Source organism: Muscardinus avellanarius (genome assembly GCF_963383645.1).
Source record: "Muscardinus avellanarius genome assembly, chromosome: 8".
Lineage (NCBI taxonomy): Eukaryota > Metazoa > Chordata > Mammalia > Rodentia > Gliridae > Muscardinus > Muscardinus avellanarius.
Window position 1 is genome coordinate 18329031 of NC_137794.1, and position 27586 is coordinate 18356616.

Consider the following 27586-nt stretch of genomic DNA (forward strand, 5'->3'; position numbering starts at 1 on the left):
TATATATTTATGAAACAATGAAATGTTTCAATACTTGTGTATGTTATGGAATAATTAAATCACGCTAAGTAACATACTCATCTTCTATAGCCTCTTGATTTGCAATACTTGTTTGCCTGCAAGTTTAACATTTTCCATGTGTATTACCTTTTGCAATGTGCAAGACTCCCAGCACTAGGCAAAAGGAATTTAACATTTTTCCTGACCCTGGATAATGTAACTGTAAATTTTCTTGGCATTCAGCTTTACAACAATGCTGGCCAATTCACCTTTATTTTAAATTGGTCACCGAATGGTGAACCTGTAAACGTAGCGACTTTTCCATCTTGTCCATGGCTCCCTTACTACGCATGCGAGCGACCTTCTACATAGATGGATGAATCTATCCTTCCTTGATCTAGATGTGCTATATTGTTGGTCCATTAATACCAAACTCATGGTCAATAGCACTATAACTCATTTCTGAACAAAGCTTATTTAACACATAAATTTTGTCTGCAAAGCAAACCATTGTCGTTTTGAATTTAGGGACACTAGACAGTAGTTGAGCGGTACACTTGTGGGCCATTTTCAACAGTGAAAGCAAGAACAAGAAGCAAAAAACACAAAAGAAAAAATGTCATGAAACAGAATCAAAAAAACAAAAGGACTTTGTTGACAGTATGAGGCCTGAAGTAGGAAAATGGAGCCTCGGTCAGGAGCTTGCATCTTATTGCATCTTAGAGAAGGTTTTCACCACTCTGGATAGAGAACTAGCTCGGTTCTTTTGCCCATCTCTCTCTTCTGCCATATTAAGGAGCCCTAAGAAGGTCCTCACTGAACACAGAATGTCTGCAATTTGACCTTGGCCTTCCCAGCCTCCAAAACTATATGAAATACATTTCTATTGTTTATAAAGTATTGTCTTAGGTATTCTGTTATAGCAGTAGAAATGTATTAATTCAAGATATTTTAAGACCTTCATTAAGGAGATGAGTTGTGGAATAAAATTTAATATAGAAGTATCCTTCTGGGGAAAAGCTATATGGAGGTGACCACCAAATTGCCTTGTTATAGACATCCAAATAGGTTCTAACACATGAATTTCGGAGGGACACCAATATTCAAAAATATTTACCTGTGTAGCCGGGCATGGTGGTGCATGCTTGTAATCCCAGCATTCAGGAGGCTAAGACCGGAGGACTGCGGTTCGCGGACAGCCTCAGCTACTTAGTGAGGCCCTCTGCAACTCAGTGAGAACCGGTTTCAAAATAAAGAATAAAAAATAGGGCAGGGGGTGTAGCTCAGAGATCAATGCCTCTGGGTTCCATCCCCAGACCCGCAAAAAAAAAAAAAAAAAAAAAAAATATATATATATATATATATATATATACATAATAAATATAAAATATAAAAATATATAAATATATATGTATATATACACACACATACATATATGTATTTACCTATGTAATCAGTTATTTTTTTCAAGTGGACATTTGAGATTTGGAAAAATGTAATACATGTTTCTTTGAAAAAGAATACTAAGCATATAGAAAAGTCATATAGATTCTTTTATAAAAAGAAGTAAAAGATTAATGGACTGAAGAATGAGTGCAAGTATACTATATCCAGGGCAAAAAGAAACACCCTCCTAATTGCACACTGAATAATGTGTGAAAGGGATCTGAGGCACTTTAAAGATGAACAAAGAAAAGCTGCTGAGACGTGGATTTGAGAAATAATCGCTGGATGTGGTGGGACACACCCGTAATCCCAGCACTTGGGAGGATGAGACAGGAGGATTTCAGGTTCAAGGCCAGTCTCAGGAACTTACTGAGGCCTTCAGCAAAATAAAATGATAAAATATGACTGGGGACGTAAGCACAGAGGTGAACACCCCTGAGTTCAATTCCCAGTACCACACACCAAAAAAATAAAAAAATAAAAAAAATAAAAAAAAATAGTATGGCTTTATGTTCCTACAGTGGCTTGCTCACAGGCTGAGGGGTGGCATTACCTCTCAGTGACAGATTATTGGAAATGTTGGCTTAATTGAGGTTTGACTATGAATTTTCTTCCTTTCTTAAAACTTAGACTGTAGTAGCTAACAACTTACTACCATTAAGAAGAAACTTTTAGGAGAAGAAAATGACAAACATACTAGTGGAGATTTTGCTTTTAGAAAGTTCTAATTTCATTGAAATCTCATGAACTGTAGCACAGTAGAATTACCGAGGGGAAGTATTTTCCATGTGGAACACCTGTAAGATTTATGTTATCTGACCTGTGGGTCTTTAGTGTGAACTCCGGGTTCATCTTTCTTGCTTCTAGCAAATGTTTTCCAGGACTTATCTCCCATCTGTAGGTGGCAGTACATTATTACTGTTTTTGTTACTCTGCTCAGTTGAAGGAAAATTAAATCCAGTTTAGAGAAACAGAATATAAAGAGAATATTGTTCTACCTTTAGGCCAGTATAAAGCACAATAACTCAGTTCTTTTTTCAATGGGAATTTGACTCTTTTCCCCATTTTAATTTGAAGTAAAATTGAAATACTTATGTATTCTCAGTGGACTCTCCCCTAGCTAGGGTGAACTCCTGTTCACATCAGGCTAAACAAACCTAGAATAAGAGAGTAAAGGGTATTGTGTAAATTGGCAGCTCATGAAAACCACGGTTTTTTCAGGTAACATGTCGAAAGCAAGATTAGCTCAGATCTCGCCTGCTGGTATATTTATATTAAGTAATGGCTTTTGCTTTCAAGTATATGCACACAAAACACCAAATAATTATTCTTCCAATCCCATTACAAAGTAAGATTTTTTTTTCTAAAGCACTCCCTGATTTCCATTCCCCAGTGTTTAAAACAAAGACAACCACACAAGCAAAAGCTGAAGGAGTGGTTGGGCTTCAGTTCTTTCCCGTGCTGTTATCTTCCGCTTGTGGTAGTTCATATGCAAATCATGCTTCCTTACAGATGGAATCCACCAGTCCTTGCCATTAAAAGGAGCACAGCAGGACCCAGAGAGGATTTGTGGAGGCTGAAAACTGACTTTATAATTTAGCTCTGAGTCTGGATGCAACAGAAGTCACACTATAAATCAAAACGCCTGATGCAAAAATGTAAGGCAGAGAGAAGCTTGCACTTCCCTCTCACGCTTCTCCCCTTGTTAGTACAATTAAAACAACAACAGCCAGCTCCTTTATTGCTTGTGATTTAGCAGTTAGCCCAGTAGACTGAGCTGCAGGCTGCTGTAGACTGAGCCACAGAGAAAGGGAAGCACAGCCAGGAAGGTGATGTAGGTTCTTTCATATTGTGCCAAGAGACTCTGTCAGGTTTCTAAAACAAAGACTCTCATTCCACCATGATAAATGAATTTTCTTATCTTAGTTTCAGAGTCTTCTATTGGAGTAAGCCAGCTTCTACTTTTATTATTGATCTTTGATTCCTCTAATTTAAAAAAAATTTTTAACTGAGGGCAGAGATTAAGTTAGCTATTTAAAAAATAGCTTTGGGATATATACCTAACATTTCCACCTTTCGTATTCTAGCAGGATGCTTTTGGCTAACAGAAGCTTCCTATGCACATATTTATGATTTATAGGGTAGGATTCTTACTTTGTATGCATGTCTATCAGCTTTGTTTCTCTACTGAGCAGTAGAGGCAGGCGTGTGTCCTTTCCAGTCTTCCCTGTAGCAGCTTTTAGAAGAGAGACAGTAGGATGCTAATGTATCCGTGAAGCTTTCTGCCCCCGCTTTCCCAAAGTAGCAGGTAACATTTATGCATTGCTATAATTCTTGATTTTTAGTGTTTGTTTTTGGTTTTAACAGAACATCTCACAAATGCACGAAACACGTTCTATTTCTGATAAGGAAGGTCCTTTAATAAGCATCCAGATATCAAAGTGTCTCCCTTTCTCCCATAGGAGTAAACTAGCTATGTTGCTGGGTTACCTGGAAATATATAAAAGTTCGTTCATGAATAGCAACTTCCAGAGATCCACTCTAATTCTAGCTCTTGCATCAGTCACGTGTGTGTGTGTGTGTGTGTGTGTGTGTGTGTGTGTGTGTGTGTGTGAAGCTGAAGCTGGTGCCTGTGTCAGTTGAATTGGTTTGCCTTACTGCAGGTATGTGTAGCACTATAATTGGCCTCGGTATTTGTGAGATTTGGGTGGGTGGCTAGAATCCCTTCTTCATTAGCAGGACCCAGAAAGAAGTATGTTAGACCCAGAAGACAGCCTGTAACAGGAAGTATCACTAGTATCATGTGAAAAGAATCCTGGAGTCGGGTGTGGTGGCACAGGCTTGTAATCCCCGCACTTGGGAGGCTGAGACAGGAGGATCTCACAGGTTCAAAGCCAGCCTCAGCTACTGAGTGAGGCTCTCAGCAACTTAGTGAGACCCTGTTTCCAAATAAAGTATAAAATAGGGCTGAGGGTATAGCCTGGAGGTAGAAAGCCCTGGGTTCCACACCCCAGTACCACAAAAAAGAAGAGAAAATAAAATAAAAGAAAAGAAAAGAAAAGAAAAGAAAAGGATCCTGGAGATTCACTATTACATTGTTTAAATACCATAAGGTTTATTATTCTAGGTGTTCTAGGAGATTTGGGTTGAAGTTCCAGCTAAGCTTCCCATGTACAAGCTGTTTAACCTTTTGAATCTTAATTTTATTATTATATAACAGGGGAATTATAAAGCCTACTTTAAAAAATGTACACCCAAATAATGACAAAAAGTGACCAGCTTCATTTAGAAAGCTTCCTAAGGCACTTACAAAGTGGCAGCTGGCCAGGCATGGTGGCACACGCTTGTAATCCCAGCATTTGTGAGGCTGAGACAGGAGGATCGCGGTTCGCGGCTAGCCTCAGCTACTACTTAGTGAGGCCCTTTGCAACTCAGTGAGACCATGTTTCAAAATAAAGGATAAAGAATAGGGCTGGGGGTGTAGCTCAGAGGTAGAATACCCCTGGGTTCAATCTCCAGTACTGAAAAAAAAAAAAAAGAAGTTGCAGTTGTCCCAAACAGTACCAACAGCAGAAAGGCTATTTCATTAGAACATTTCATAACATGGAATAAAGGGTGTGTGTGGCAGAGCTGAGGCTAAGCTGACCACTGACCACTCCGTGGCTAAAACCCTCTTGTCCACTGGTGTGACTGTGCAGCATATTTTAGATTCTCCATGCCCAAGTTTTGCCCCTTGTACAGTAGAACAATAGAGAAACCATAGCACAAACATCAGAGGATGTTTGCAAGGACTGAAGTAATGCAGACAGTAATTAGAACAGTGCCAGCCATCAATGATCTTAGCTATTTTTTATTATTACTGTCACTCTGCCAAGAGGTTATCTGGCAAGAGTAGAGAAGTAGCTCATGTGGTGCTGAAGGACAAAGAAATGTTTTAAGAATTCTGGTACAAGCCAGGTGTGTGGTTTATGCCTGTAATCCCAGTACTTGGGAGGCTGAGACAGAAGAATCACAGGTTCAAAGCCAGCCTCAGTCACTTAGCAAGACCTTAAGCATCTTAGTGAAATGCTGTTTCAAAACAAAAAATAAAAAGACCTGAGGATATAGCTCTTGGTACTAATCCTTGGTACAAAAATGAAAGAAAAAAAAGAATGAGAGGAGGAAAGAAGAAAAGGAAGAAAAAAAGGGAGAGAAAAAGACCAAACCAAACCTTCTGGTACTGCCATATACTATGAAATCATCTTTGGGGAAAGGAGGCAGACAATGACTTTATCTCATTAGCAGTGTTACTTAATGGTTACAGGAATTTACCTCATTCTGTATGTTTGCATCAAAAGCTTGGCTGTGAACCTGGCACAGAGAGTATTAAGAGAAATCAGAGAATTATTTTGGATTTTTGATCAACTCACTATATTTCAGTCAGTTTTGAATTTCACTATTTAAATAAGTCTGAATATTTTGGAAATGTGGAAGTCTATAATTAATCCCCACAGGCAGTATAGAAGCTGCTTGTTCAAATCAAAAAGAACCTCCACACACTCTCTTCTGAACATTCCATTTCTACATTATAAAACGTTTGATTTGGATGCTGTCTTGCAATTGAAGGCATTCTCACACATGTAGTTTTATTTCAGCCTCTTACAGCTCTCAGGGGGAGGCATGGTTGGTATTGAAATCTCCTTCATCTTACAGGTACAGAACTGAAATTTTGAGAGGTATAAGTGACTTGTCTGAAATCACATAGCTTTTAGGCATCTTGTAAGTAAAAAACATTACAGTGTTTGATAAAATTGGACTTTGCAGCTTTAAGTTTTATAAAACTACTGTCATGCTTTCACTAATTATAAGAAAAGCAGACCACTTTATGTACCTTCTATAATTGCCTTCTATCTGTAAATCAATGATGTTCGTCTATTTTAGTTTAATGCTTTTCTGTTTTTTCTAGAAATATTCTCTGGAAAGGATGTAGGGATTTTCAGAAAAATATTAAATATTTTTAATTGCAAAGATCAGAAAAAATTTAATTGCAAGATTAGAAAAAGATTTTAATTGCAAAGATTAGAAAAATTTAAAGTAAAGCCATAACTTATAATGTGTTACTAGTTAAATAAAATTATTTACTTGTATAGTCTTACTTATGAACTTACTTGTCTGCATCGACTAGGAAACCAAGGTATCATAGTCAGATTTACAGATGTCCATAATAGGGAAAAAAAATGAAGAAGTATAGAAGCCCCCTCCCCCCTTATTCCAAAAAGTGAACTAAAAAAAGAAAAGCACCTATGGAATTGAGATTATAACAGGGAAAGCAAGTATGGGAAGATGGATAACCTTGATGTCAAGTTGATTTCTCATATCTATGTGGTCCAATTTCAGTTTGAATATTAGCTATGAGATCTGCAGTCTCAGTTCTACAAGGCTAGAAAGGTGAAGGCGGAATATTTCAGAGGTTTCTCAAAACTCTAATAAAAATCTCTCCTGCCAGATGACCCCTGATAAACTTCTGTCTTCCTTTCAGTAAAAAGCTCCCCAAGACAGGCTCAAAAAGGATGGTGTTCACCACTATTAAGTCTCCAGTCAGCCATGTTAGGCAGTTCAGAAATTTCATTGCATTTTTTCCTTACCTGGCAGTTTTAGATGTTTTAGACTGTAATGCAAATCTGAAAGAAAAAGAACTTTGTAGTAATATGTGAAAACTAGTTTTATGTTGCATTAAATGTACTTTTGGCATATATTTGCATTCAAAGTACTTTGTGTGTGTATATGTATGTATGCATATATATATATTAACATTTACTTAATGGTGGAATATATCAAAATTGAGTTTGCTATGAAGGATAAAAAATATTATATGTTCCACTTACATGTCTATTTATGTAGTGCTCCTACTAAGGACTTCATGGTGACATATTTTCCAATAGAACATTAATATGTTCTGCACTTGGATATTATAGTATCCTCACTCCCTTGAGTTTGTTGAGTGAAAGGTTCGTAATTTATTTATTATTTGTACTATTTTTATGTTTTACCAAATGACTAGTGCATTATGTTCTCTTTCTGCATGCTTATTGAAATGACTTGAAGATACAAGCTTCTTTGTCTCAGAACAATTTCATAATATGAAATCCATACAGAGGTAAGCATCAGTAAAAATCTTAGAAAAACAAATTTTATATATTCCTAACCTGGCTTTTGTGAGTATGGGTTTAAAAAAGCCAGGGAGTTTTGTTTACTTCTTTTCTAGTGTATTTTATGCAAAGAGAATATCTTCTTTCTTTCTTTCTTTCTTTTTTTTTTTTATTGGTGCATTGTAGTCACACATCTTAATGGGGTACAAGATGGTGGAGGCATACATGTACTCATCACCCAATTAGCCCTTACCCAATTCCCACCCCATTCCTTCCCTGTTCCTTCTTTTCATATTTGGCTAAGTGATAGGCTTTTATATGTTTGTTAATGTGTATCATGCACATTAGACAATTTTCCTCTCCCCTCTTCTATCCCCTCAGTTAGGTTACCTTATTTGCTCCTCTATAGTATCTCCTTCTTCATCTAGAGTTCCTTCTATGACATATTTTTTCCCTAGCTTCCACATATTAAGGAGAGCATTCAATTTCTTACTTTTTGTGACTGACTAATCTCACTTAGCATAATGTTCTCCAGTTCTGTCCATTTCTCTGTAAATGATATAATTGTGTTTTTCTTTATGGCTGAGTAAAATTCCTTGTGTACATATCCCATAGTTTTGTAATCCATTCATCTGTTGATAGATATCTTGGCTGGTTCCACAGTATGGCAGTGGTGAATTGTGCAGCTCTGAACATAGATATGCATGCATTAGTTTGGTAGTTTGGTTTACATTCTTTTGGGTAGAGACTCAGAAGTGGTATTGCTGGATCATATGGTAAGACCATTTTCATTCTTTTGAGGATTCTCCATATTGTTTTCCAAAATGATTGCACTAATTTGCAATCCCACCAGCAATGTATTAGAGTTTCCATTTCTCCACATCATCACCAGCATTTGTTGTATATTTTTGAATAATTGCCATTCTAGTTGAAGTTAGGTAAAATCTCAGGGTAGTTTTGATTGCATCTCTCTGATTGCTAATAATGTTGAGCATTTTTTTCATTCATTTATTGGCCATTTGAATTCAAAGAGAATATCTTAAGGTTTCTATAGATTGACCAATAGAAAGTGATAATATTTTGCATATTCTCTATAATTACTATAGTATTCTTAAATAACCTATGTAATATAATTAGAATTATTTTGTTCTATAAGCACATACTATTAAGAGAAAAATAAAACAAAGATGTCAAGGTCAATAATAAATGGCTTGGTATTGTTTCAGAGGCCACATCACATAGATGGGGACTGAATATCAATCAGTGTGACTTTGAGAATCCCCATCTCACCCCTCCTCCCACCCAGAGGACCAGCTACATAAGATGAAAATGAAGAGTCTTCATTCCTAAAAGCAAAATACAGTCATTTACTTTCTGTTATAGTCCCTCCATCTCTCAATCTGTTGTTGCATTTTTAATTGACCAACATACACTTCTTTGAGCATGGGTGAGTTTATACCCTCACAGGCCCCTGAGTTTAGCACATGGTCATGTGTCCCTAGCTCTGATTCTTTCTGTGCTCACATCTAGGCTTCTGCAAGCTGGTGGGGGTGGCAGTGGTTGCTGGACAGGGGAGAGAAAGGAGGTGAAAGAGAACTCTTCTGGGAGACCTGGGTGGTGGTGATAATGAAATGCATGATCCACTGTTCCATCTCACTTTACTTACAAACCTAAGAATTTTAAGATGGTGGCTGAAGAAGGTTGTGCTTTGCATGCAGGACCTTCTGAATAGAATGCCTCTTGTAACTTTACTGACTTCATGTCCATGAATCTGGCCATAGTTTCTGAGGCAGAATATATATGGGATGATGGAGCACATCTTGTTGACAAAGAAATGATGTACTCCTTCCCAGTCCTCGGGCAAGAAGGTTGACATTATCTTTCTCCTTTACTATTATGACTGGTTCTTTATGTCAACATGGGCTTGGTCTCCATTTTTATCCAGATTTTTATAAAAAATGATTAGGGGAACTAATGTGGAAAATGATTCTGATGATGTAGAATTTTATATATATTAAATCATGATTCTTATACAAATACAATATGAATGATATCAATATTCTGTTTAACTCAGCAATTAGTGAAGGGATCAATAGTACATAAAAACTAATTCAGAGAACATTTAAAAAGCAATATTAAGACAAGATTGCTGTATTACATAAAGAACACCCTGATTCACTAGACCATAAGCTGCATCATTTAGTGTATTTTTTCATTGAAAAGTTATTCTTACCTCTACTAGACAAAAATCTAGAAGTTAATCTCTGTCATTATGAAGTTATAAAAGAGAACAGACAACAGCAAATTGAGCCTGGCACTCGAGACCTATACCATGAGGCATCCAAGAGGTCTCTTTTACAATTCAACTGGGAGAATGATTTGTCAACATTATTTCGCTTATCTTCATATTCTCTCCATTTTTTAAATCTGGCCATCATGTCAACAGATTATCTCAGTTTACCTCCATATGCATGGAAATAGAAGTTGAAAACACACTAGGGTATTACTGTAGTCTGGATTTAAAATTTCTCCAAACTTTCATGTGTTAGATAATGCAGCCAAGTTTGGAAGTAGAGCATGGCTGGAGGTGGTTCCCTGGAGATGTGGCCAGAAACAATGTCTTTCTCTTGTTGGCTGCTGCAGCTTCCCTTCTCTTTCTCTCCCCTGCCATAAAGAGCTGATATGTGCTCTCACTTTTTATCTCTGCTCTTTGTCATAATGCCCTGAGGACCTGAAGCCCTGGCTCCTGCTTGAAGGCCAGACTAGCAAGGACTGAAATCTCCAGATCTGTAAGCAAATGAAATTCTTTTTTTCTCTAAGTTTTGCATGTCAGGTATTTGGGTCACAGTGGTGAGAAGGCTGAATAAAATAGGTATATTATAAGGTAAAAACAATTTCTCACTATATTTAAATCAGTGCATATTCCCTGAATACTTAAATAAGAAGATATAATTCTAGACTATGAATAATAGCACTGGGAAGATCCTTAGATTAATAGAGATTTAAGATTTAAAAAGTCTTGGCAAGCTTCAAACAAATGAAAAAAGTACATCAAGAGATATGTGCCTATATCATATGAGGAGATAGAAAGGAAATAGGCAGATAGGGAAGAGGCCTCGGTAGAAAAAGTTAATTTCCTGAGTTTCCTGAGGGGCGATGAATACCTGAAAATCCAAAGGCTCAGAGATAAGAAGGACCAGAGCTTCACAAAAGCCATCTGTTTACTAATCAATAAACCCAGAGCTCAAGTCTGGCACTTCTGAAAGGAGATTCTTCAAGGGCTTGCAAATACCCTATGCAAATCCTGAGAGCTGCCTCCCAGAATTCCCAAAGTCACCCTTACCAAAAGAGGACTCGCAAACGGTCAGGAAATGGCACTAGGTGCGTGGACTCTGGGAGAAAGTAGTTTGCAACTGACGGCACTTGGTTCGGGCGACACTCGGGTAGTGACCTAAAGGCAACTGACTACTGGACACCAGAAGACCTGACAGCCCGAGTGGTGTTCTGCCTTTTTTCCTATTCTCTTCTGGAAGAAAGCAGCCTGCAACTGAAGGCAATTCAGCTTGGGCTACTCTCAAGTATTGTCCTGAAGGCAGCTGCTGGACCCCAGAGTTCCAGCCCCTTTGGGGTGTTCAGCCACCTTTCCCCATTCCGTGATGCTTCTAATAAACCTTTTACTCCCCTTCCTGAGGTTTGCGGGTGTCATTTTTCGCTCACTATAGACTAGAACCCTGTGATGCAACTCCAGGTTTCTTCTCAGGAAACCCCCCATTTCATCTTGTGGGGGGGCTCAGAAGAAAACCCCGTTTTACATATACAAGTACAGATATGAGGTTTGAACCATTGCTTTGGATTTTGGGGAAGTCCCCTGTGATTCTGTGCAGTGTTCTCATTTGGAGACCCACTGTGGTTCATCTTCTGTTCAGGGGAAATTTTAAGCATTCCTTGTTTCTGGATATGACAGTGGATGGCCCATCTCAAGGGCAGTTAGGCCCTGGGGTCCCTTCACTCTGTCCTGGTCCCGAGTTAAAGGTCCTTCCTCTATCCACTTAAGCAAATTCCAGTTCTTTCCACTCCTTTCCTCTCCAACATCTTTTCTAACTTTGCTTTCTCTCTTTGGAAGAAGAAAATCTTCTTCTGTGTTAGAATCTTTAAGAATTGCAATACATTTTTCAATCATGTATATGAACACTTGTATTTGTAATTTAGCATAGAACATTTAGAACACTGTGTGTGTGTGTGTGTGTGTGTGTGTGTATGTGTATGTGTATATGTGTGTGCATTATACTAGGAAAAAATATTAAAGATCCAGAGCATTTGGAAGAGCACAAAGAAAAAAAGTTAAACAGGTGGCTCATAGGTCTAACATCCAAATAATTTCTTACCTCAGGGTGAAAACCAATCTATAGGCATGGGTTTCTCTTTATTTTATTGAATTTTAATTGTATTCATCATAAATTATATTAATCTAAGACTAAAAAGAGAAAGTACAAATTGTGAAGCCTATGGCAATTTAAATCAAATGTGAAGAAAGAATTCTTGGTATTGACACACACTAAACTTAGTATTTTCCCAATTGTTGTAAAATATTCTAGAATGGAAGTCTTTTAAAAAATAGAGAGAAAATCCTACATATTGGACCCCATTTTTGTCATTTGATACAGTATTTTCTCAAATTGTTTCTGAGAATTTACGTGCTACTAATAGGTTCTTGGAAAACTTTTTTGTTTTTTTTTGGGGGGGGGTAGTGGGGCTGCTAAAATAAGCTGGAAACTTCTAAGTAGAATTAAATTGGTTCTTTTATATAGTACTTTAACATGTAGGAATACATTGTAAAACTCCAAAGAGAGGAACAGAACATGTGATATATTATGAATTTGTCTATAGAAAATTTCTCCTTCACCTGCCCCCCAAGGAGTTATTATAAGATCTTGAAAAAACAGTTTTGGAAATTTTAGTCTAGCTTAATCTCCTCTTTGCACAAATGATGAAAGTAAGATCCACTAAAGGCACACAAAAGAAGTAGGGTGAAACACAGACCTCCTGTCTATGAGACTGGCCTGTAAGAATGAAGCCATCATTTTTATACATTGTCCCATCCTTAAGTGTAATTATAAAGTCAGAGAACTGTTATAAATATCTACAATATCATTTGGCTTAGACAACTAACCTTTTTTATTTGTGATGAAACTAATGGTTGATCTATAATTCAGAACTTAAGACAAAGAGTATTAAGTTAAAGTCTAGAAAATTACCACCTGTCCTATCTCTATAAGCAGTGCTGACTTGAACAAATTTCTTTACTCACTTATAACAATTTTTGGCATACTTAAAATAGAAATTTAAAAATATATTTTGAAGATTTTTAGTATTAATACCATTTTAAGATAAAGTCATATCAGATCAATGCCACTAATATAATTTTCCAAGGCACAGACAGTACTTGATAATTGCTAGGTCAATGGCCGTCAGTAGTGTTAACATCTTCATGATATTTTCTTGAGACTTTACTTCATTTTACTACTAATAAATGATACATAACTTCATTTTCCAGTGTTTTTCCATCTAGTCTATATTTTCTTGAGTCTTTAGCAGATTTTATCTTTTGGCTCCAAATCACTTGAGGCTTAGGTAGGCAGGTGGGAGCAATTTTTACATCATTTTCCAAGAATAAAAGGTTAAGCAATTTTCCTGAGGTACATGATATACCAGAAAATGAGCCAGGAACAAAATGTAAGCCTTGAGAACTTTGTCTAATGTTGATAAAGAAAATGGTTTATTTCCTTCTGAAATTTAAATTCCTTGTTTTAAGCCAAAGCTTAAACAAGGATTCTGAATATCTCACATATTCCAACTTTAACTTTCTGCTGTTTTTATTCTGTTTGTCAAGCTTTTCACACACATTTAACAGTGGCATGTCTAATTATATGTAAAAATCATAGTTATTAGCACGGTTTACTGAACCATTTTCTTTTCTTTTTTTGTGTGTACAAATGCAATCTGTAAATTGTAAGCTGTGCAGATGTAAGACAAGAATAAATGGTTCTTGTTATAAACAGGCTTTAACTTTCCCTAATAAAAAGCCCATTAATAAATAATTTTTGAAGGTAATGAAAATAGTCAAGGATAACATATTAGTAGGTCATATTTAGCTCACTTGTTTTTTGAAGTAGAAAGAGAGAAAAATAAATCTGTTAGCATTCTATAAGAAAAGGAGAGCAAAGATAGTTTTCAGAAGGGATTTAAGCCAGAGAGGTCTCTTATGCCCAGGAAGATCAATCAGGGTAAATGAGTTCTCCATGTATTATTACCTAAGGGTAGAGAAAATTGAAGATGAGATTTTTCCCCCTACTTGTTTGACCTTGCTGAATAAATATGGTGTAAAAAATGTGTGGAATGTGATAGTGGTCTTTTCCATTGGTAGAACCTTGAAATTTTAACTCTTTGAGGCTTTTTAAATTTGGTATAAATGACAAGATTTCTCTACATTTAATCTTACTTGTTCTCATTGAAATATAATTGCATATTAAATCGTGACTTTAATGAAACTCCAATTTGCAGAAGACTTTAATGCTTTCTGCCCTGTAAAAACAAATCCCCACCCCTTGTTGCTGCACTCGAGGATGGCAGTAATAAAAGTGGTTAGAAAATCAATTTAAACTGCATTTGTACTTTACCAAGAGCCCTGTGACACTTACAGTGGAAAGAGTTATGCTTTCCAAATATGTGATCCACTTTTATAAGCAACTAAAAACCCTGCAGCTTCAGTCACACTATCCAAGCAAGAACAAATGATCCCATATCAATCCATTTTCACAATACCCGACACTTGTAGAGTGGAGAAAAAAATGAGATAAAAAAGATAAACAAGGGTGATTGTGAAACTTAGGCTGTTTTAACCCAAGACTGTACTTCATATGTATAAGTGGAACAGCACATTTTGTTCTGCATGCATCTATGTTTTACAAACCTCAAATTATCCTAAGCAAAAGACTGTGTAGAAAAAGGTTATATATTTTAGTAATCTGTAAATTCAATGGTCTTCACAGTGATTAGCACAACAGAGGTGTTCTGCAAATGCTATGTCAGATAACACATATCCCACTTTAACAAAACAAAAATTACCAAAATAATCTCTAAATATGGATATTATAGAAAGCAAAACCCCTCAAATATTACCAAAATATTTTGTTTTGGTGCATTACATTTTATCAAAGTAATATGCAGCTAAAATGTATCTGAATTTCCCCTTCTTTCTTCCTGTACTCAAAGCTAACAGCCTTGGGATTTTTTTCATCATGGTTGGGAGACCATATATGCTTTCCCTAAATATGAAAAATCATTGAGCTGAAGATCAATAAGGAATGGATGCAGGAAAGCTCTCTGCCCTCCATTTTCCTAAAACTAGTACATGGGGTTTATAAAGACTAAAAGTACCATGCTCCTCTCTCAACCGGAGAGAACAAAAAAGCACTGACAGCAGGTTTAGACTCTCAGCAGCATTTTGAAGAGTCTAAAATACTTTGCATTAGCAAGCTTTACTAACCAACCTTTATGCCATTGCTAGCCCCTCTGCCCTCATCCAATGACTCAAATTCCTATAGTGACTCAAAAAATTTTCTCTAAAATTTCCCAACTTTTATTGAAGATGCTAAAAAAGCTGGAATTCAAGCCATGTGTACAGTTCATTTTTGGGGTGTCTCCATGTATATATAAAGTATATGTGTTAGTATTTGTGATATTACATAAGCTCAGTTGATTAAAATAGTGATGGGATTTGAGAAGATGGAATCTAATTTTGAATAAAGCTCTATTGTGAGTAAAATGCTATCAAACAGCATCACATGTTATACAAATATCTTTCATGAAAAAAAAAACAGTGTGTCAAACTTCAATGTTGTTTTACATAAGGAATTGCCACAGCCATCTAATCTTTCAGCAGTCATCAACATTGAGGAAAAATCCTCCACTAGAAAAAGATTGTGACTCAGGGAAATTTAAATCAAATTAGACTGAGATTATGTCTCACCCCAGTAAGAATGGGTACCATCAAAAAATATGATAGACAACATATCATGGGGAGGTTTTGAGAGGAAAGGAACCCTTATACACTGTCAGTAGCAATGTAAGTTAGTACAACCACTAGGGCAATCAGTATGGAGGTTTGTCAAAAGACTAAAAATAGAAATGCATATGATAGATATACAACTCCTTAATATGTATCCAAAGGAATTAAAGTCAGCGTAGTATAGAGATAGCTGCATGTCCATGATTATTACAGCATGATTCATAAGAGTCGAGTTATGGAATCAGCCTAGGTACCAATCAATGGATGAATGGGTAAAGGAAATATGGCACATATACACAATAGAATATTATTTAGCCATAAATAAAAATAAAATTATGTCATTTGTAGGAAAATGGGTGGAACTGTAGATAAATCATGCTATATAAAATAAGCCAGACACAATAAGACAAGTATCAAATGTTTTCTTTTATATGTAGAATCTAGAGAGAAGAGGATGACATGAAAGTAGAAGGGAGATGCTTAGAGAAGGAGTATGGAATGGAGGGGGTCAGAGGAGATAAAAATTATCAAAGTATAGTACATGCATGTACTAATATACCCAGAAAAATACATCATTCTGTATAATTAATATGCAGTAATAAAATTGGAAACACCAACAAAACTAGCAAAATTTAAAACCAGATATGATTAAACAAAACAAAATAAAATTATATTTCTTCTTAATTATGGCTTAGCTATATGTGGTGGCACATGCCTCTAATTCTAGTATTTGAGACAAGAGGATAGGAAGGTTTGAGGACAACCTCAACCAGTAATGAGACTCTCATCAACCTAGTGAGATCCTGTTTCAAAACAAACAAACAAAAAACAAAAACAAAAACAAAACAAAACAAAAAAAGAGAGCTGGGGTGTAGTTTGAAGGTAGAATGATCCTGGGTTCAATTCCTAGCACCATATACATACATGCAAAAACTTACTGAAGAGTGAAATGATCACTAACATATGTTAACAAAGTATTTTAAATAAAGTTTATTCATAGTGGTATTGCACATCAAATAGAGTACAGTGTAGTATAAATATAACTTTAACATGTACTGGGAAATCAATAAAAATAAAAGTAATAGAGACCTTCTGCAGAAAAACTAAAAATGTTTTATTTTTAGAAACCATTATACTTGTTTAAATTTTTATATTGCTCCTCCATTAAATTGAAGCTTTTTTATTTTGCTGCAAATTATATTGTTATTCAGAAGGATTGTGGCGTACTTGGTATTGTCATGGAATATTAATTCACTGGGATTTGGAAATTTTGTTTTGTATGAAGATTGCAGAATAACCAGTGAGAATTCTGGATGAAAATTAATAGTAATAAATAAATATCAATTTTATAAAAATAGAATATATGTATTAATAAACCTTTTTCTTTCACTAATCTGTTTCAAAGTTTTATTGGATATGTTTCAATTAAAAACTTACTTTATTTTGTGTAAAATAAGTTATTATTTTTCCCCTCCTTATATGTAGAACCCAAAATATGCCACTCCGAAATACATTTACTTGGCATACTTTGACTATTCAGGGAAATTGCACTAATTTTTATTGCTACCCTTTTACAGTATATGAGTTTCCCTGTCTTCAAATTGTTGCCAATTTTTAATCTTTTTGATAATAGTCATTCTAACTCTAGAAAGGTGATATCATCTTGTAGTCTGATTTTCATTTTCCTGATGGTTAGTGATGCTGAACACTTTTTCAAGTATCTCTTGGCCATTTATATATCTTCTTTGGAGAGGTGTATATTGAGTCTTTGGCTCATTTTTTAAATCAAATATTTTTGTATTTGATCTACAACATATTGTGGGGTAGTCTTATTTGTGATTTGGCCTTGTCTGATTTGACCTTCCTGTACTTGAAAGTTTATGTCTTCCTCCAGTTTTGAAAACATTTCTACTATTATTTCTTTTTTCAAATAAGCTACCTACTCTTTTATAGTTTTCTACTCTCCGAAGAATGCCAACGACTCACACATTTGTTTCTTTGATACTTTCTTCTCCTCTTTTTATTCTCTGACTGTATGTTTTCAAATAACATGACTTTGATTTCACTTCTGCTTGATAGACTATGCTGCTAATGCTTTCTATTGTATTTTTCACCTAATTTGTTGTATTTTTTCAGACTTAAGATTTTTTAAAAATTATTATAATTTGAATCTCTTTAAGTTTCTCTGCTAAATTACTGAAAAATCTATTTGCATTTTCTTGAAATATGCTGAGCTTCCTTGAGACAGAATCCTTTGTCAGGCAGCTCCTACATCTCCAACTCTTTAATTTTGTCTCTGATATCTTGTTTTGTCTATTTGGTGATGTTACATTTCCCTGATTATTTGAATCCTGTGATTGTGAACTGAGGTCTGCATTTTAAAAAGTAGTATTTATCCCAACCTTTGTCATCTGGCTTTATCTAAGCTTGTCCTTTAACAGTGAGATTGTTAGGAAATTCTAGACAGGTCTTCTGTTGTGGTCCCTTAACCAGTGATTGCTTTAGCTGTTGCAGTGCTAGGAAGTTCACTAGGCTCCAGAACCCCAGGCCAATATTGCATCAGTCTGGAATTTCTTAGCCACCAAGGCACCATGCTGGTCTGAGATTTGAGCACTCCTGGCTCATGAGGTCTTTCTGTTGCGAGGGTTATTATGAGCCCCAAACCAATGTTGTCATTGGCAGATTACTTGGGCCAAAATATGAGTTTGTCTCACTGTGACTATGGGCTCCTGCTTGGTAACAGTGCAGGTCTAGACACCGAGTCCATGAATACTGGCCCAGAGCCCAGCACTGTGGGGTCTGATGGTGCAGTGCTTACTGTGCAAGGCACAGTATTAGGTTGCAAGGCAAAATTCTACTCTTGCTTCCATCTCCTTTCCTGAGCAAAAAAATCTCTTCTTGTGTTGTGCTGCCTGAGATTTGGGGAAGATGCTGCCAGCAATATAAAACTATTCTATCCTCTTCAAAACATCTTTTCTAATTATATGCTATAACCAGGTTTTGTGATCTCTTACCTGATTTCTTTTGTGCAAGTCAAGATATTTTCATATGTGGATAGTTGTTCAGGTTGATATTTCCATGGGAATACTATTTCTGGGAGAGTCTTTTTCTTATATCTTGCTTTGCCCCTCTCCAAAACTGATACTTTATTGCCTTGTAGGATATTAAGGTGTTTTGTTTCTAGTATAATAATCTTATTTGAGCAATCTTTTTGTGTCAATATATGTTAAATTCCTTGAACTCCATTGATTTAGTTTTAGCATAATGCTGATTCCTTCATTAATGAATTAAAAAAACTTTGGTATGTGTTATTATCTATTATACATTTGCATATATATGGATTAAACTCATGGGTATTCTACCTCTAAACTTTACCTCCAGCCCTATTCTATTTTCAAACAGGTCTTTCTAAAGTTGGTGAGGTTGACCCTGAACCTGTAATTTCTTCTATTTTAGCCTCCCAAGTGCTGGCATTACAGAAGTGCATCATCACACCCATCTCATGTATATGAAGATGTATCATTTTATATATATATATAATATATAATATATATATATAATATATATGTGTGTGTGTGTGTGTGTGTGTGTGTGTGTGTGTATACACGCATATCCTTTTCCCTTGTTTTTCCTGCTGTCATGCCCTGATCTCTGCTGATGTTACCCAGCCTGATTTTGACTGGAACTTCCAGAACAGTGATAGATCCTTCCTTTCTCTAAGTTGTGGTTGTCAAGTATTTTGGGTCACAGCACTGAGAATGCTGACTAAAACACATGCAGATATATATTAAGTGAATATTTATAGAACAAAAAGGAAATACAAATTAATTACTTTAAGATTCAGGTCTCTTTCACTGACTCTCTATAGAGTTACTTCATGATGGAATTCTGCCTTTCCCAGGGAGAATACAACAACTCATTGCCATTCCTGGCAGCTCACAGGTCTTGGGATGACATATACAAAGATGAGAACATCTTGGGATTCTTAGTGTCAGGGTAAACCACGTCTGTTCTGGAAAGAAGAAATACCAGGAAGTAAGGAGCTGTAGAGTGTTAGGCTGGGAGAAGAAAATTAAATAATATTTCCCCTCCTTGGGCAACTGGTCATGGTGTGGCTGTTCAGGCAAGTTAAGACTGACTTGTTATCTGTTAAGAGAATCAGCATTGAGCTTTTTTTGCAGAGAGAGAAAAATCTGTCAATACAGAATCACAATGATGCTGCCAATAAAATCTCTGAATCTTTCGCAGTCATATCTCTCTTGCCCCAGGATAGTCTAAAACATGGAGAAACTAGAATCAGAGGAGGGATAGTAAACAATTGGGGAGAACACACCACATTCCTTCCTCTACTCTAAATTCTTGGACTTGAGGTCCTTTCAACCTGGCATAAGACTGGTGACCACTAAACTAACTTCGGAGTAGTCACATTGTGGTGTAATTTTGTAATCCTAGTGGGGATGTGAAGTAGAAGATTTAAACCATACAGACATTTTAACATGTGAACATTAATAGAAGGCACTAGACCCAGCATGATAGTGCATTAATGGAAAGTAAAGAGAGATCATAGAGTTATGTTTGACATCAGTGACAGAAGAAATAAAAGCCTTTATATATTTTTTATATTTGCATTCCATAAAAGTTTAGCTGATTTTTATAACAGATTACACAAATAAATGCCTTGAATATTAATTAATTAGCATAACGTAAGAAATGGAGAAAAACCATGAAATTACATATGCTTCTAAATTTTTACCTAAAACAAGGTTGGGTATTTTTCCTTTCCACCGGTTGATTTCTCTAGCAACAAGAACTGCCTACAATTGAGATGTTTGGTGACTCACTGGAACTTTCAAACTGAGAGAGAAGTCTAATTGAATATAAATTAGTCCTCTACTTCATTGGTTTCTTAAATTCTATGTATACTTTCAAGATATTTTCTACATAGAGAGAGTAAAGAAACTATCTGAATTTATTATTAGTCTAAGTATGTGGCCAAAAATTCATTTGAAATACACTATTTTTTTCTTTGGCATTTGGAAGAATGGTTTAGATTTCTAAGCTATATTTGGGGTAATCTGGCCTGTATAGAGTCATAAGTAGGTGATATCTAGATACATGACACTATGAAATGACGATGAAGACACGCACAGTAGATGTCTAAGGGTGGGGAGGAGGCGGAACAAACAGGAAGGCTGAGGCATAATGCCTTCATTTTTATCCTGTGTAATGCTACTACTTAATGTTCAAATTCAACCCATGACTCCTACCTCATTTTAAAGTGCGAAATGACTTGGAAACTAAATACCTAAGAGATTATGAAAAACTGACTCCTTTATATGAGACACTGTTAAAAAATATGTCCACATAATGAGATAATAGAAAAAAATTGAATTGAAGGAAAAGGACAAAAGAAACCAATTTTGACTTCTATTCACATAAGACACTGAGAATAATGTTAGTTCCTTAGTGAAAGACATATATACTTTGGAGCCAGGCATGGTGGCACATGCTTGTAATCCCAGCATTTGGGAAGCTGAGACAGGAGGATTACAATTTCTGGACAGCTTCAGCTACTTAGTGAGGCCCTTTGCAACTCAGTGAGACCCTGTTTCAAAATAAAGAATAAAAAAATAGGGCTGGGAGTATAGCTTGGATGTAGAATGACCCTGGGTTCCATCCCTAGTACTGCCAAAAAAGGAAGAAGAAGAAGAAGAAGAAGAAGAAGAAGAAGAAGAAGAAGAAGAAGAAGAAGAAGAAGAAGAAGAAGAAGAAGAAGGAGAAAATGAAAGAAATACATACTTTGGAAGGGGGGGAGATTGCTTAATATGGAAAAACTATTAATTTGAATTGGATTTCCTTGATCAATTTATTGAATAACATCAATTTATCCATCTGTTTCACTAGTGTCGTGGTTTGAAAATTGTGGCACTCAAGCCAAATCCTGTCAGTCACCCATTTTTGTAAATAAAGTTTTATTGGAACACAGTCATATTCATTCATTTACATTTTGTCAATGACTTCTTTCTTGCCACAATTGGAAGACTGACTAGATGCCATGCAAAGTCTAAAATATTTTCTAGTAGCCCTTTAGAGAAAAACGTTGCCAGCCACTGCCGTAGCATATGGAGCTGGTTAGTGATGAATAAAAGCCCTGAGAAGAGTTAGGAGCACAGAAAGCATGTACATTCACATGGGGAGTGGTTGAGTTTCAATGCCTGACAAAACACATTTATATGCACGTACCTTTCTGTAAAATTAAGACTAAGTCTAAAATTAGTGTCTCAATAAGTACTTGCTATAATGCTAGTGGTAAGTTTTTAGGGCAGTGGTTGTATAGGGTATACTCCCAAACCTGATGCTCCTTTTTAATTATTGTTTAACCTATTTTAAAACATCTGGTACAGAATGGGGTGAGTGACTTAGATATTATCTTTTTAATTTGCTAACCTTCCCATGCCCTTTAGGAAACAGCTTATTCAAAGTCCATCGAGATTTGGATACTCGGAATAACCCTTCTGTATCACTTTTATAAACTGAATTTCACTACATGCAATTTGGGCTTCTCTGAAATAAGCAACCACAGGGGTTTGAAAATTCAAGCACAGATTTTTAGTGAAATGAAAAAACGATTGGATACTGTCCAGAAACATGTGATGGTACTCACAGCAGGATGATATTTGCTCAGGAAAGCTCCTCAAACTTTACTTCCCTTAAGACTTTTCAACTGAAATGCATCTTCTTGTAAGCATATTACCTTCATAGACAATGTATGGGCAACATTTTATATCACTGAATTAAATCAGCCAAGCTACTAAATTCTGTTATGATTTTTGTCCAGAGGTATTTACTGAAACTGTATTTTACTTTATTAACCCTCACATCAAACACTATGACACTAAACTCTGTTGCTCCCTAACTTACCACCGTGCAGAGGACATTTCTTTAAGGGTTATTTCTTGTTATGCCACCATTATTTTTGTTGGGGAAAATAGGTGTGCAGTTGCAGGAGACACACATATTAGAATGCTCAAATGTATGTATGTATGTATGTGTGTGTGTGTGTGTGTGTGTGTGTGTGTGTGTGTGTGCATAGACTGAAGAATTTTTTCCTTTCATAAAGTTCTTGTATACATCATTAGGGAGGAACCCCAGAGCTTTGGATGAGAATTATTAAATTAAAATAGATTAGATTAGAAAAGTTAAGTTGTTATTTGCATTTTCATGTAGAAATTTTATGCACATATACTATAGTTTTCAAACATTAATGTCTGTATGTTGAGAAAGAAAAGCATAGATGTATCTTTATACATATTATTATTATTTTATTATTATTTTATTATCTTTATAACAATTACTCTCTTATTTTGGATATAAAACATTTATATCTTTGAGAATACAATAAAACTGGCCTAAGAGTAATTCCATTAGGTCATCCTGTCTATTCCACTTGAATCCAAAATGGCTGAATATTAAGATATATTACTTAAGTTGCTATACAGAAGGAGAAAAGAGGAAGAAGAGTGTTTGTCACTTTTCCTGGTTAGACCTAGGAATAAGTTTGAGCCAAATTGCATGAACTGAGAGAAACACACACACACACGCACGCACACATGCACACACACATGCGAACACACATGCGAACACACACACACACATGCGAACACACACACACATGCGAACACACACACACACACACGGTCCAAAGGGTTGGAAGAGAGTTTAGAAGATCTTGGAGAAATATAATGTGGTAGCAGAGTGAGTGCTATAGTTTGGATATGAAATGTTCCTTAAAAGTCCATGCATTAAAGTCTTGGTCCCATTTGTTATTACTGGGAGGTGATGGAAACTGGAAACTCGGGGCCAAGTGGGAGATGTTAAGTTATTGGGTATGTGCAAATGAAGAGGGTCATGGGCTCATGGTCTCTTTCTCTTTCCTTTCCCTCCCTTCCTTCGCCTCCTTCTTTTTTCTTCCTCTTTCTTCTGTCAAGAGGCAAACAATTTGCTCCACTACATGTTTCTTGCCATGATGTTCTGCCTCACCACATGCCCAAAAGCAACAGGGCCAATATATTATGAACTGGAACCTACCAACTGTCAGACATGATAAATCTTTTCTCTATTTAAGTTGATTATCTCAGATTTTTGTTACAGTATCAGAAACTGCACTAACACAGAGATGAAGGAAAACTTTGGTTGTACTTAAAACATGGATAGGAAATGAGTTACCAAAGACTTTAAGATTAAAATTCATTTTTCAGAATGGAGCTTGCTTGGTAGCTCAGAGTTTCTCTAGGTTTCTTTGTTGGAAATCCTTATATTATCAATATATCCCAAATGTGAAACTGAATCTGCTGGGGATAAGGTATTGGTCGTGGTGATGGTTCTTAATAGTCTACTTTAATCTGTGTTCTTTCTGGTGGAATGCAACTAACTGCTCATGACTTCATTGGAAGTCTTTGTTCCCCTTTAGTACTCATTCTTATTCTTCTTTTGGGTTACTATAAAGACTTCCAGAATTCTTTGCTTATGCTTGGGTATTAAGGTTTTAGACATAATAAAGAAGGGTGAACAATAGCAGTATTATTCTGATAATCTTTCTTATGGACCTTTAGTTACCTTTGTTCTTTTTAGAGTTTTGCCTCCCTAGAGCTCTTATATGGTCCTGAGAAATATATATTTTTAGATGGTGCTCTGGAACTGGCTGTGTTAATCAGGTTTTTGTCATTGTGACCAAAATAATGGATAAAAACAACTTGGAGGAGGAAAGGTTTATTTGGGTTCATGGTTTCAGTGGATTCAGTCCATGGTTAGCTGGCCCCAAGACAGAATCATTACTGTGGAAAGACATGGGGCTGGAAAGATTTTCATCTTATGGCAGTCAGGAGAGAGAGGGAGAGAGAGAGAGAGAGAGAGAGAGAGAGAGAGAGAGAGAGAGAGAGAGAGAGAGAGAGAAAGAAGAAGAAGAAGAAGAAGAAGAAGAAGAAGAAGAAGAAAGAAGAAGAAGAAGAAGAAGAAGAAGAAGAAGAAGAAGAAGAAGAAGAAGAAGAAGGAGAAGAAGAAGAAGGAGGAGGAGGAGGAGGAGGAGGAAGAAGAAGAAGAAGAAGAAGAGAAGACGAGAAGAAGAGGAGGAGAAGGGAAGAGAGAGGAGAGAGGAGGAGAGAGAACAGCAGGAAAGATACAGTTCTTAGGACCATACCTCCAGTGACCCACCTCCTCCACCCTCACCCCATCTCTTGGTGCACTGGGGGTCAGACTTTGATATATGAGCTTATGGAGGAACATTCTAGATCCAAATTTTAACACTGGCCATTTCGATTATGTTACGGTTATTCTAGTACACAAAGGGATAGCCAAAATGGAAGCTATTTTACCATGAAAGGGATAGTTTATAGAAGTTGAACATTCACAGTCAAGATAGAAATTGCATTGTTCATAGGCTGTAAAAAATGTGTTCTTCTCATTGGTATGTAGCTGACAATTCTTAATTTGTCTAGCAATAAAAAGGCATATATGATATGAAAATGCTTAAGAAGTACATACCAAAATCAGTTGACATTCAACCAGATTTCTCTGTGGCAGTAGCTGAACACTTTGGAGAGTCAGAAGTAAGTATGGAAGGCTAGAATACAGCATGTGTATGAAAGGAGACTGGCAGATATGTGGGCAATATGTGGGAAAATTTGCCCTGAGACCTAAAGAACTGATACAGCTTGCACAGATGGAAACTCCCGTTTGTAGGACTATTTTTGTTAATATACCTCTTTTTGCTACATACTCTTTGTTTCCTAGTTGGTTATCATGAGGTGATTGTTGAAATAAATCCAACAGAATGAACATATAAAGATGAAAACCCTCTAGAATTGCTTATATCTATCGTACGGAGATATTTCTTCTTTAATGCCAGAATTTAGTATTCACAAGAGCTTAGGAAGATCTTAATTTTTAAGATGTCCTTTATTTCTTATTTTCAAATATCTATTAAATAACTAAGATTGATAATAATGTGACATTCTTCAAACACATATGAGGTTTATTTAGTATATAAAATATCTCAGGAGTTCATATTTAGAATTGAAACTAATTCTTCTTTGAGGTGAAGATGTTGATTTTTTTGCATAAAATTGGACTGTATTAGTTTTCTATTGTTATATAACAATATTATTACAAACTTAGCTAAAAACAAATCATACTATTTTTTTTTTTTTTTTTTTTTTTGCGGGTCTGGGGATGGAACCCAGGGGCATTTGACCTCCGAGCTACACCCCCTTGCCCTATTTTTTATTCTTTATTTTGAAATCAGGTCTCTCTAGGTTGCGGAGGGCCTCACTAAGTAGCTGAGGCTGTCCGAAAACCATGATCTTCTGGTCTCAGCCTCCCAAATGCTGGGATTACAAGCATGTGCCACCACGCCCGGCTAGCCAGATCATACTTATTAACTCATAGTTTGCATGGACCAAGAGTCCAAGCATGGCATAAGTGGGCCCTCTGAATATTTCACAAAGTGTAGCAGAGGTGTTGGTTAGGCTAGGGTCTCATTTTAAGGCTTGACTGGGGAAGGACCCATTTCTAAGCTCACGTGGTTCTTGTTAAAATTCATTTCCTTATAATGTGGGTGTCTTCTCTATTCCCTGTCTGTCAACCAGTGGTCACCCTTAGCTCCTGCACGCTGGGGACTGCACACTGGGTATCTCTCTCAAACTGCCGTGCATTTCACCCAATTCAGAAGAGAGAGACCTTGCAAATGCAGCACACAGACAACCTATGTTACGTAATCACGAAAGTGGCATCCAATCAGCCTCTTCTCTTGGTTCTTTTATTGATTAAAATCAAGTCACAGTTTCCACCAGCAAACAATTGCTATTCATGGCTTGGTTATAAATCCGAATACTTATTGAGTAAAGCTTTGATTTTGTTTCCTTTAGGAAAGTGATTACAATCAAGGAAGTTATCTTTACTTTGTGTACCCAATTTCATTCTTTTTTAGCTCTTTAAATTTTTACCTGTTGTTAAATTAATCTACATTGCTGTTGTTATGGTACACATATATAAATTAAGTCACATACTAAGACACAAGACACAGTGAATCAGAAAGCACTTTTTTTTATACACTGTAGGAGATGATCACTTCCTTTTCCACCAAACCATGCTTGTTTCTTTTTTATTTCTTCAGACTTATTACTCAGTCTGTGAGTTACTGGTACATGTCACTTTGATGCTATTATACCTGTCTAGGCTTGCGTTTCTTGTCTTTGCCATTTAGTTCTCTCTATCTCTCCCTTCCTTCTCATTCTATATTTAGTGATCACTTTCAGGGCCCATCTTTGCCTACTATTTCTTATCCTGACTTTTTATGGACTTTTTCTCTTTTCATATGTATGTATGTTTCATATATTTACTTTTATGAAGTAATTATTATTAGTGATTTAATCCCTTGCCTCTTGGAAATACTAAGGTGAACGAATAAAATATTTCTTATGATACTGAGTTAATTTTCCTTTGACTTGAACTATTATAATGTTTACTTGTTTCAGCTTCTATTCTGTCCTTAATTATAGCCCTGAGATAAATATTTCTCAGAGGATTGAAGAAATTTGAGTGTATCTTCTACACTGTCCAAATGTGACTCCCTCAGGTTTGGTTCACTGAAGACGTTTTAGTGGAACAGAAAGTGATTTAAATTATATCTTCTTAAACTTATAATGTTGATAAAGCTTTGCTTTGAGGAAGAAAAAGGTAATTAATAAATAAATACAAATAGGATTGCAAATAAAAATAGTGTTGGCTGTTTTTGTCATCTCAAAAATTAAAAATCTAATTTTTGAAAAATCTATATTTTTGAAAAGTAAAAACAAACAAAATAAAAATTTAATATGCTCATCATTTAATTCATGCCTGCAATCCCAGTACTTGGGAGGCTGAGACAGGAGGATCACAGGTTCAAGAC